This window comes from Aquarana catesbeiana, linkage group LG01 (assembly GCF_042186555.1).
Source record: "Aquarana catesbeiana isolate 2022-GZ linkage group LG01, ASM4218655v1, whole genome shotgun sequence".
Taxonomy (NCBI): domain Eukaryota; kingdom Metazoa; phylum Chordata; class Amphibia; order Anura; family Ranidae; genus Aquarana; species Aquarana catesbeiana.
Window position 1 is genome coordinate 330,142,905 of NC_133324.1, and position 12,242 is coordinate 330,155,146.

Consider the following 12,242-nt stretch of genomic DNA (forward strand, 5'->3'; position numbering starts at 1 on the left):
GGGGAAGGCAGAGCCATTTGTGTAAGGGGGGAACTGTGCACTGTGACGCTGAAATAACCACAGTGAGCCAACACAGATGCAGCCAGACACCCCTACATTTACACACAGCTTCTCCTGTCCCAGAGAAGTTTATGGACATGAGAAATCAGGCTTATACTGCTCGCTGTGAGGGCCGATTTTAAGGCAGGGGCCTGGAGCTGCAGCTCCATCAGCCCCTATGTTAATCCGGCCCTGACTGGAACGGTAGAATATAGTTACAACACTTGCAAGAAATTAAATGAAATTGATACAAAATTGTGAGATACTGCTAATGAAAATCATAAATAAAGTCCCTAATAAAGTACTCTTGTGCTCCAATCTTCATTAAAGTGCTGAAGTGCTCAAACACTTCACTCTGTGATGTGACACATACACACCCCTTGCGTCCCTACTCACCAAAAATCAAGGACTCCCAGCTTTTCAGTCTGGGGGGTCAAATAGACTTTAGTCTGGTGGCGGGCAATAGATGACATAGTCCGGTAGGGATCTCCCCCAACGTTATTCAACAAGACTCAAGATGCTCACCAAAAAACTTAACAAGAAAGGGGACCAATAGTGAAGTATAGCAAACACTGGAAGGTTTATTTTGCATAAAAGCTGTACTTACAAGACATCAGTAAAAGACAGGCATGTAGAAAACAAGATCTTTAATCTGAGAATGCCATAACCAGCGTGCATTCCACCCCAACCGGAAGTGACATAGTTTGGACTGGAAATTATGTTTCACCCTCCCACAGGGCGTCATCAAGGACATCCTCAGACGAAGTCCATACTCAGGACGCAATGAATTTTGGAACCAGGAGCCAGACCCTCGGATGTTATCCCGCGGCCACTGCTAACTATTTGAAGCACGCTGGGATGATTTCTCTGCCTAATGTACCGGCACGGTGGATTGCCATTTATGTGAGTTCTTTACCTTTGTTTTATCTGCTATACAGAGAGCACTAGATATTTCTCTTTTATTTTATATATTGCTGATTAATATGTATCTGTGAGAGGATGCATGATCAGGTGTCATTAGGGAGACCTGATGTCATCCCTATTAGGGAACTGCATGTTTAGACCTGCTGGTAAGACAGGGGTCTAAACGTAAGGTGAGCTGCCATCTTATCTCCGGTGGAGGATTTTATGAGCGCTTTTTATATATAAGTATCGCTTACACACGGAGGTGGAAGATGTAAGAAAAATTACCACATCATGTTGTTGAAAGGAGCACATGAACTGTTCTTTTAAAGCAATTCAGTTAGTTTCTTATTCACTGATCTTTGTTTATTTTTTGAACACTATTTGTATAATTATGTTACTTTTTGTGGACACTTACACAGGATTTTGTTTCTTTGTTACCAGTTGTGCTGCACTATTTATGTAGTTTTGTTTATTTGATAAATGAAGTTAAAACACTTGTATTGTGATCTGAACTTGTGGTTGAGGGAAGGCTGCGCCGATTAAACTTGCTATTTTAGGTACAATTCGCACAGGCTCACCAAAATTGGACAATAGAAGCTTGGAAAAACGTTGCCTGGTCTGATGAGTCTCAATTTCAGCTGTGACATTCAGATGGTAGGGTCAGAATTTGGTGTAAACAACATGAAAGCATGGATCCAACCTGCCTTGTATCAATGGTTCAGGCTGGTGATGGTGGTGTAATGGTGTGGGGAATATTTTCTTGGCACACTTTGAGCCCCTTAGTACTAATTGAGCATCATTTAAATGCCAGGGCCTACCTGTGTATTGTTGCTGACCATGTCCACCCCTTAATGACTATGGTGTACTTATCTTCTGATGGCTACTTCCAGCAGGATAATTCACCATGTCACAAAGATCAAATCATCGCAAACTGGTTTCTTGAACATGACAATGAGTTCACTGTGCACCAATGGCCTCCACACTCACCAGATGGTGGAACGGCAGATTCGCATCATGGATGTGCAGCCGACAAATCTGCAGCAACTGCGTGATGCTATCATGTCAATATGGACCAAAATCTCTGAGGAATGTTTCCAACACCTTTTTGAATCTATGTCATGAAGAATTAAGGCAGTTCGGAAGGCAAAAGGGGGTCCAACTCGGTGCTAGCAAGGTGTACCTCATAAAGTGGCCAGTGAGTGTATATATTTAAACTATTTGGCTGTTTACCTGGAGGTTAGCTTTAATTCCTTTGCGCATCTACTATCTAACTAAAAAGGGACAGTCATTTTGGATTTATTTACCACTTTAAATGACAACACATTGGGTCATGGATAATGCTAGGTTCTGAATTTAATATCTCTTCTGATGTACTATAAATAAAGCAAGGAAACAGGATGTACACCTGATATTAGCAGATCATCTTCTAAGAATAACATCAAGAAAACATAGCAGTATATGACTGATGAGTTATGGGACACTATGTGCAATGAAACCACATCCACGTACCCAGATAAACTCTCAACTAAGTGATCTATCATCAGGTCAATCTAAGGGTGGGGGAAGGGGAGCACATGCATGTATATACCCCTTAACTGGCAGATATAATTGAAATACATTTTAGTGGACAAATCAGGTACATGTTTTCCCTCTCATAATCCAAAAACTTACTTATCAGTTAATTGTCAAACATGGTAAGGACATTATAAAACTCTCTCTCTCTGGGGATAGGGACCAATATGAATGGAATGTTTACTATGTAAAGTACTGTAAAATATTGTGGTTCTATATAAATAATGGGAATATATGTGTAGATTCAATATATTTACTTATTATTACCTTTTCATATAGTCCTTAACATGTAAGTGTAAGTGAACAGTCATGTTCAATCTTTTTAAAACCCAAAAATCCCTCTTTATGTTCTACTGTAAGTCAATTAGGCTGCATATACAGTAACAAATATGGGTCTCTTTTCCATTTTTTACATTGCTAAATACTTCAGAAAGGGCTATTACCATGTAGGAGACTTGGACTTTGACTCTCTTACACATGTGGTGGTCAAACAACACCTAACACTGCTCCAATTAAAGCACAGTTTGGAAAAAAGTGAAAACAGTATTTTATAAAAAAATATATATTTATGGATGGAGCCCTATGGCCGATACAGATATGAACAAGATACACTTACCAGAAGACTTACAACATGAAATGGACCTGAAGTGTGCCCTGGTCTGATGAACAGTATGCCAAAATAAAGAGGCATACCCAAGATTAGAAATTAATATTTTGTGAAGAGAAATGAATTTGAGAAATGCCCAGAAAAAGGGGATGGGAGGGTGGGTATCGCACACAGGAAACCGACAAAGACCATAGGCGAGCAGGCTGGTTAAATACCCCCTCCCCCGGGCTCCTCCCATAAATTCAGGCCACCATACTGGCCTTCTTACTTATGGTTGGAGCTCTATGGCCGATACGGATATGAACAAGATAGACTTATCATAAGACTTACAACATGAAATGGACCTAAAGTGTGCCCTGGTCTGATGGACAGTATGCCAAAATAAGGGGGCAAAAACATTCAGGTAGGGGTGTAGTATTATTAGTTTTTAGTGTTATTCATTGAGCAAGTTTTATTGAATGCTTGTACATTTTCCACCCAAGGATTGGGGATGTACCGGGTGAAGCAGGTAGACTTCCACCTGCCTAGTGTCTTAATGACATGAACTGGGACCTCATGCCGAGACCCGGTCGAGGCTGCTCCGATACAGAAAGAGTGATTGGAGTACTGACTGGGGTTGAGGTGTAGGTTGCAAAGAAGAATCCTCACCTGTTTGACGAACTGGCAGGCACTCAAGGGTTTAGTCGGAAAAGGTAGTATGGGACTAGAGTTTGACTGTTCCGTTAGGAGTGACAGTAGGCGGTCGAGTATGGTCCCGGACACCAGACATTGTTTGTATTATAGAGGTGAATGTCTACCCTGGAGCCTGATTGCTAGGTTTTCGATACTGCAAGGTGAAGGATGAAATGGTCTTGGTAGCGAGCCAGGAGACGTCTACGCAAAACTGGGCTGGCGGGGTTGCTGCGAGTAAACTTGCTAAGCCGCAAGAACCCGTAGTAAGCTAGCTATGACCAGGCTGGGGAGAAGGCCAAATGGCAAACCAGCAAGGATAGTAGACATGTCCCAGAAGATGGCATTTGTTATAGGCAGATGTTTGGCCTTGCTCATGGATTGTCATTTTGGATGCCGCGTAAGACGGCTGGGATCGTATGGGATGCGACTAAAGATGGTTTTGGGGGATCTGGTAAGGCCAGAAAGTGCTGGACACCTGCTAAGTATATTTAGGTATATCTCTGGAGGCCATGGTCCTGTAAACCAATGGTGGCCAAAAATTGCAGCGAAGCCTGTGGAGGCTGCGAAATCTGTCACTACCTGGGGTGATAGGGGCGATATTGATGGTATAAACATTGATATACCGTTCCACGTAGTACGGAACCTTTCCACATTGATAGGTCCGCTACTGCCACGGTGTCTAAATAAGGATCTGATCCGGGTCCTGTGTCTGGGAGAGGAAGACTAGGAGGCGCGACACAAAGATCGGCCCTGGGGAATGACCCGTATTGCAGAATTGATCTTACTGTATGGGCCGTAAACACAGGTGGCTCTCCGGGGTCCTGTAAGGACAGGAAACGTTGGACGCTGGCTAGGTATAGCCTGATAGTGTTACGAGAAGAAGCCAGCTGCATGTGGCAATACAATACCTGGTGCAGGACGGAAGCTGACCTCAACTATCCTAAGGGAGAAATGACGAATAGGAAACGGAAATATGGCCTCGCATAAGAATGCCACAGGAGACAAGTGGCCAATTAAGTGCCACTGAAAATGATGTGTGGCTGTTTTTGTGCCACTGGGAATGTGCTTGCAATGATTGCAGAAGTTATGCTAAGTTGCATGCCTTGCAACGATTGCAAGGGAGTTTATGTCACTGGAGGTGTGTTTGTAGTGGCTGTGAGAAGTTCGTATTACTGCATGTGCTTGCGAAGACTGCAAGAGTTGTAATTGAATGTGTCTTTGCAAAGACTGCAAGGAGTTATGCTTCGATGCGTGCTTGCAACTATTGCAAGAAGTTATGCTTGGATGCGTGCCTGCAATGATTGCAAGAAGTTATGCCTGGATGCGTGCTTGCAATGATTGCAAGAAGTTGTGCTTGGATGTGTGCTTGCAATGATTACAAGAAGTTATGCTTGGATGCATGCTTGCAACGATTGCAGGGCATTATGCTTGGATGCATGCTTGCAACGATTGCAAGAAGTTGTGATTGGATGCATGTTTGCAATGATTGTAAGAAGTTGTCCTTGGATGTGTATGAAATTAATCCAATATGAATCGGTTGTAAGTATGAAATTAATCCTATACGAATCGGTTGTATGAAATTAATCTGATACGAACCGGTTGTAGAGTGCCGGACCTGGGGGAAATGACAGGAACGATACCTGTAAGGCTGAAATGATGGGTGCAGATCGATGCATTTTGGTTTGAGTGGATTTGACTCAAGCGACAAGTGTGTGAAATGAGTGAAATGTTTTGCCATGATATAGGTATGAATTGGTATGCCGCGACTGCGACAAACAACGAGTCGGACTGTGGAGCACTGAATGAAATGAGGCCAAGACAACTGGGGCGCCCTGGGACGAATCGGTGCATCTCAGATGCTACTGGATTCGAATCGGGGTGCGGTACGTGGCAGTGGAATGAGTGAAATGATGAAATGAATGAAATGATTTGCCATGACAGAGGCATGAATCGGTGTGCCGCTACTGCGACAAGCAACGGGTCGAACTGTGGAGCGCGGAATGAAACGAGGCCAAGACAACTGGGGCACACCAGGACGAATCGATGCATCGTGGATGCCATTGGATTCGAATCGGAGTGTGGTACGTGACAGCGAAATGAATGAAATGTTTGCCATAACAGAGGCACGAATCAGTCATGCCGCAACTGCAACTGACAATGAACCGGACTCTGGAGCATGTATTGAAATGAGGCCAAAACAACTTGGGCACACCAGAGCGAATCGGTGCATCTCGGATGCTACTGGATTTGAATCGGGGCACGGTACGTGACAGTGAAATGAAATGAATGAAATGATTTGCCATGAAGAGGCATGAATCAGTCATGACGCGACTGCGACTGACAACGAACCGCATTCTGGAGCATGTACTGAAATGAGGCTGAAAATACCTGGGGCACACCGGAACGAATTGGTGCATCATGGATCCGACTGGATTCGTCCTGGAACGTGATACGTGACCGTGAAATGATTTGCCATGACAGAGGCACGAATCAGTGAGCCGCAAACTGCGACTGACAACGAACTGGACTCTGGAGCATGTACTGAAATGAGGCCGAAAAATCAACTGGGGCACGCCGGAACGAAATCAGTGCATCACGGATGCGACTGGATTTGAATTGGAACGTGATACGTGACAGTGAATGATTTTCCGTGACAGAGGCACGAATCGGTAAGCCGCAAACTGCGACTGACAATGACCAGACTCTGGAGCATGTACTGAAATGAGGCCAAATAACAACTGGGGCGAATCGGTGCATCGCGGATGCGACTAGATTCGAATCGGAGTGTGGTACATGACAGTGAAATGAGTGAAATGATTGAAATGATAAGCCATGTTAGAGGTGCGAATCGGTGTGCCGCAATTGCATCTGATAACGAACCGGACTGTGGAGCATGGTATGAAACATGAGACAAGAACAACTGAGACACGCCTGGACGAACCGGTGCAAAGCGGACGCAACTGGATTTGAATCAGTGTAAGGTTCGTAAAATGAATGAAATATTTTAGAAATGATAGAGGCACGAATCGGTGGCTGAGTGCTATGGCTACGTGCAGGGTTTCTTAACAAATGACTCGTAAGTTCCGTATCGGGGTTCGGGCGACACACGATATCTAGCAAATGGTGATGCATAAAATTAAGAAATGTCAACGAAAGCCTTCCTGCGACAGCTGAGCCAGACATGTTTGTATGAAAAACTGCGAACGGGAACTGAAAGCCTCTGAAAGTTTTGAACGCGCAACTCACGAACGCCAACGAGTTGGAAGAGTCGGCCTAGTGACGTAACGTATCGCGCAAAGGAAACCGACAAAGGCCACAGGCGAGGAGCAGGCTGGTTAAATACCCCCCGGGCTCCTCCCATAAATTCAGGCCACCATACTGGCCTTCTTACATATATATATATATGTGTATATATATATATATATATATATATATATATATATATATATATATATATAGCAATTGCTTATGATTCATAATGCTTTAATAAAAGTCATCCAAATATCTACTTTCAAAAATAAAGAATATATATATAAATTGCAGTGACCCACAATCATACTTCCTCCTACAGTGGCCTAACGTGCTGAGTTTGAAATTTGGTTTGGGGACAACAGCACATTTGCAGTTTTGAAAGGCCTTCATTCAATTAAAGAACTAGATACACTCCCATCATCAAAAATACAAGACCATATAACTGTAACGTAATATGTATTACACAATACGTCATAACAATACAGTAGCACATGGTGACTTAGGCCTCCTACACACCTAAGCCTGCTGTTGTGGTGCTTGGGAGCCACAGCTGCGGCGTATTTTAGTCCATAGGACTGTATTACAGAAAACACCATGCACACATAACCTATGGCACCAGTGTGTACTTGCGCAAAGAAATGAGTGTGTATTTTTCAAAAAGTTAAATTTTATGCTTTGAAAAATGCATGCTGTGTTTGTAATGCAGTCCTAAGTCATAGCTCCCAACTGTCCCTGATTTCGAGGGACTGTCCCTGATTTGGAGCAATTTCCCTCTGTCCCTCATTCCTCATAATTTGTCCCTCATTTTGGTCTGATCTATATAGATGTTTTTATCTATCAAAAAGTGTTTTCCAGCACTAAATCTTTCATCTGATTTCTAAATTGCTGCATTTGTAAATTCCAAAAGCCAATATAAAGGAATAGTAGTGGTAAAAAAGCAATTGTGGGTTTAAACAATCTTGTTTTTTTTGTACAATTCTCCTTTAAGGGGGCGTGGCAGGGGGGGGTGTCCTATGCCTGGATGATTTTGCTGATAGGTGTCCCTCATTCCCATCTCAAAAAGTTGGAAGGTATGGTATGTGCCAAAATACCCTGCAGCTGTCACTCCTGGGTGCCACAACAGACATATTTTACACTGTACACTGATGTGCTGGACTATATACATAAAAATATCACTGACTGTATGAATACACGATGCAAGAGAATAATATAAAATATTAAACATAACTAGAGATATTCAGCATTTCAATAGGTATTCAAGTCTGCTGAGTGCTTGTACAGTTCTGAGTCTTTGGATTGCTTGGTGGTGCCTCTTGTAAAGTTGTAAAATAACTTTTAATAATGATACTTGACTATAAATCCATAAGATTAGGTCACACACGGAAGTCTAGCTCACTACCTATTACAAAATGAAGCATAACGTTTTTATATTAAAATATATTATGATTAAATAAAAAAAAATATCTATCAGTTTTGATTGCTGTATGTTAACAATAAGCTATATGTATAGCCAAAACTTATTTTTTCTTTACTTTTAGATAGCGTAGGAAAGAATTAAAATCCTGCTGCCTGTAAAAGGAAAAGAAAGAGAAGATCTTTACAAAGTTTGGATATTCTCCTCCTTAAGCCTAGTACACATGGGCACGGATGTCGGGCGGCATCAGGCAGTTCAATATAAACCGGCCGACATTCGGCCCGTGTGTATTGGAGTTAATCCGACAGGAGCCGGTTGGCTAATGTTGAAAGGGCATGACCAAAAAAGGGCAGGCTGATCGGCTACCGATCAGTGCTCTCTGCCAGGCCGTCCTTCTGCCAGAACACAATAGCATAGCAGTGGAGGTCGCTGTACTAACATTGGATTGTTATGTAGCGATGGCCCCGCAGGGTTGCTACGTGTTACAGCATCCACACACTTCACCCTGCTCCCAGACCTCCATTAGACATCGTTCTCAGTCAATGAACAGTCTTTTGCTTGTTTTTTTTGTTGCTTTTATTAGGGGATTGAACTTGGTTGGGGAAAACGGACATGGGCTGCCCATAGGATAAATTGTACTTTGTAGAATAAAAGTAACTGCGTCACACTTTTCAGAAAAACAAGATGGCTGATCCTAAATTTGACAAACTTTTACCTCAGAACACTTCTTCCAGCTCACTATCTCCAGCATACTACTTCACTGTCCAATTTTAGTAATCCTGTCACACCATCAGAACATGACTAGGCCTCACTCTGAATAAGTCCCAGTGTCTTTACTTGATGGCCCTTTGTAGGCTGGGGCCTGCAGTAACCTTTTGTGATAGCAACTGATTTACTTGAGAAGAATAAATGTACTTGATGGACTACTGATCCCAGCAAGTCCAACTTGCAAATCCTGCCCGCCCTGGCTGCATCGACTTGACACAAACTTCGACAGTCTCTCCCTCTGGGTCTACATCCAGCTCCCCTGGCATGCCTCTTCCAGAGATTTCCACTGTGCTTTCCACTCACGACACCTGCCCTGGATCCTTCCTGAATGACTTTACTCCGGACGTCCTGTTCCAGGACACCTCTTCATGACTGTGTAAGAAGAGGCTCCCTCCCAGCTAAAGAAGGGGGGTTCCCTCAGACATACATTCTAACACTCCATCATCCAGTTCACCCAGCCGACAACTCCTCCCACAGCAGGCTGACCATGGGTATATGTAGGAGGCCTGCCCCCCTGCCAATCCTAGTTGGGGATTGGTCAGAGCTCCTCACGTGCACCCCATGTCACTCCAGCTCTCTGCCCTGCCCCTTTTCCAGAACATTCTCCCTGGAAACAGAGGAGGCGCCCAAGAGCTGAAGTACATGTCAGTCACCTAGTGCTATATTAAACCACTCCCCTGCCCCCAGATCAAAACAAACAGGCCTAGCTCACAGCATAGGCCTGCTTAAATTCACCTGCGCTTGCAGCTTACACAAAAACCTACACTAGCACCTACCTACCTAAGGTAGAGGGTGCTACAGCCCTAAAATTTGGGGTTTCCCAACACATTATCTTGGCAACTATTGTGACAAAGACAAATAGAGAGGCTGATTCTACCTTGCTGGAAAACAGACGTCAATACAAACTTGACTTAATCCCTACTTTATCCAAAACTAAGAGTAAACTCTTAGTTTTTAAGCACTTTCAGTAGTTAATTTTATCGCTAAGGCCGGTCATACATGGTTCGAATCTCGGCCGGTTTAGCAGGAACCAGCCGAGATTCGAAACGTTAATGGGCAGGCTGAATGTACCAAGTAGATCGATTGATCAGCTTGGATACAACCAGCCTGCCGGATTCTCTTACAATTATCGCTAGCAGCTGTTATAGCCATTAGCAATAATCACTGTCTTCTCCCAGCTAGGACAACTTCCTACGCCCCCCCACCCCCTGCCTGGAGCAGACAATGGCCTTGCAGGAGGGATTCCCCTGTCAGCACTGTCTGTGTTGATGGAGGAATCATGCAAATTTCTTTCCTGCAACCCGTGTATGTCCAGCCATGTACAGCATGTCGCCTCTTTATCTTTTAATCCTTGCCTATGTAACAGTTTAAACTGGTACAATGACCACTGCCCCAAGTTTCCCATTTGAGGGTGGCTCCTTTCTCTTGCAGCAACCTGTGAAGCCATGTTTGCATGCAGAGACTAGAGTCCCATAGCCTTGGATGGCAAGACGGGATTGATTTAAAAAAGGACTGGAGTGTTCCCTTGTAAAGCGAATATTCACTTAGCATAATAAATAAGGTGAAACTGTGTAACTATTAAATCGTATGCAAGCAAAATCATGTTTTTACTCCCAAGGTATTCCAAATGAACAAAGCTACATATTTTTCACTAGGCACATATTCACTACTTCTTTTGTGAACCAACCCCCAAGTCCAAATCAATATATTTTAAAGTAGTTATAAAACCTTATAGTTATTCACCTTAATGCATTCTATGCATTAACCTCCCTGGCGGTATGATTATTTCAGATTTTTGCGTCTCAACGCGGTACAATTATTTTGCATAAAAATTTGGCGTTCTATATTGTAGGTCTGTAATTCTTAGCAATAACACACTTATATCTGCCCACCAAGAAGTCTAGTAGATATCCCGGGTATGATGAAGTTTGAAACACAAAATCATAAATTATAATATAATAAATAAATATAAATAATTTTAAAAAATAATAATATAATAATAATAAAAAAAATTTCCCCCACGATTCACTATTGCTCAATTCTGCAAGTGTTCTAATTTACTATCGCTAACTTTTTGGTTGCTACGGACAATCTCAAGTTTCCAGGCAGAAAGAACAGTATATATAATATAAAACTGCATGCAGGCCATGGGCCAAAGCACTGGGGACAAAAGGGATGTGAAATGATTTCAAACAGTACTGTAATCTGTAAGATTACAGTACTGCATGTGTTATGAATTTTAAATTTTTTTGAATTTGCCACCAAGCTCCGCCCCCGTGTGTCGCAGGGAACGGAGCCTGGCACAGAGAGGCTTCGGGCAGAGGACGGAGCCCGCAGGCAGCGCAGGGGGACATCGCAGGATCCTGGGGACAAGGTAAGTATACCACACCAGGATCCTGAGATGTAATCCTGAGTGTGGCTCAGGGTTACCTCTAATGGTGCTGAAATTTAACCCCGAGCCACACTCGGGAATACCGTCAGGGAGGCTACCCTCCCTGACGGTATTCCCGAGTGTGGCTCGAGGTGAATTTTCATTACCTAAAGCGGTAACCCCGAGCCACAATCGGGATTGCATTGCAGCATCCTGGGAAAGTTACTTACCTTGTCCCCAGAATCCTGCGATGTCATCCCGATGTGTCCGCCCGATGCCTCTGTGTGCTGGGCTCCGTTCCCTGCAAGCGCTGCGACACACGGGGTGGAGCCTGGCGGCAAATTCAAAAAGTGCACAAAACAAAATAAATACAATACACTGTAATCTTACAGATTACATTACTGTATCAAATCATTTCACATCCCTTTTGTCCCCAAAGCTTTGGCCCATGCCCTGCATGCAGTTTTATATTATATATACTGTTCTTTCTGCCTGGAAACTTGAGATTGTCCATGGCGACCAAAAAAGTGTCCCTTTACATCAAAAGTGGTTTTAGACCAGCTAGAAAACAGCGATTGTAAATTAGAATTCAGAATTGAGCGATAGTGATTGGTGTGGAAATTCATCATCAAACACTGAAA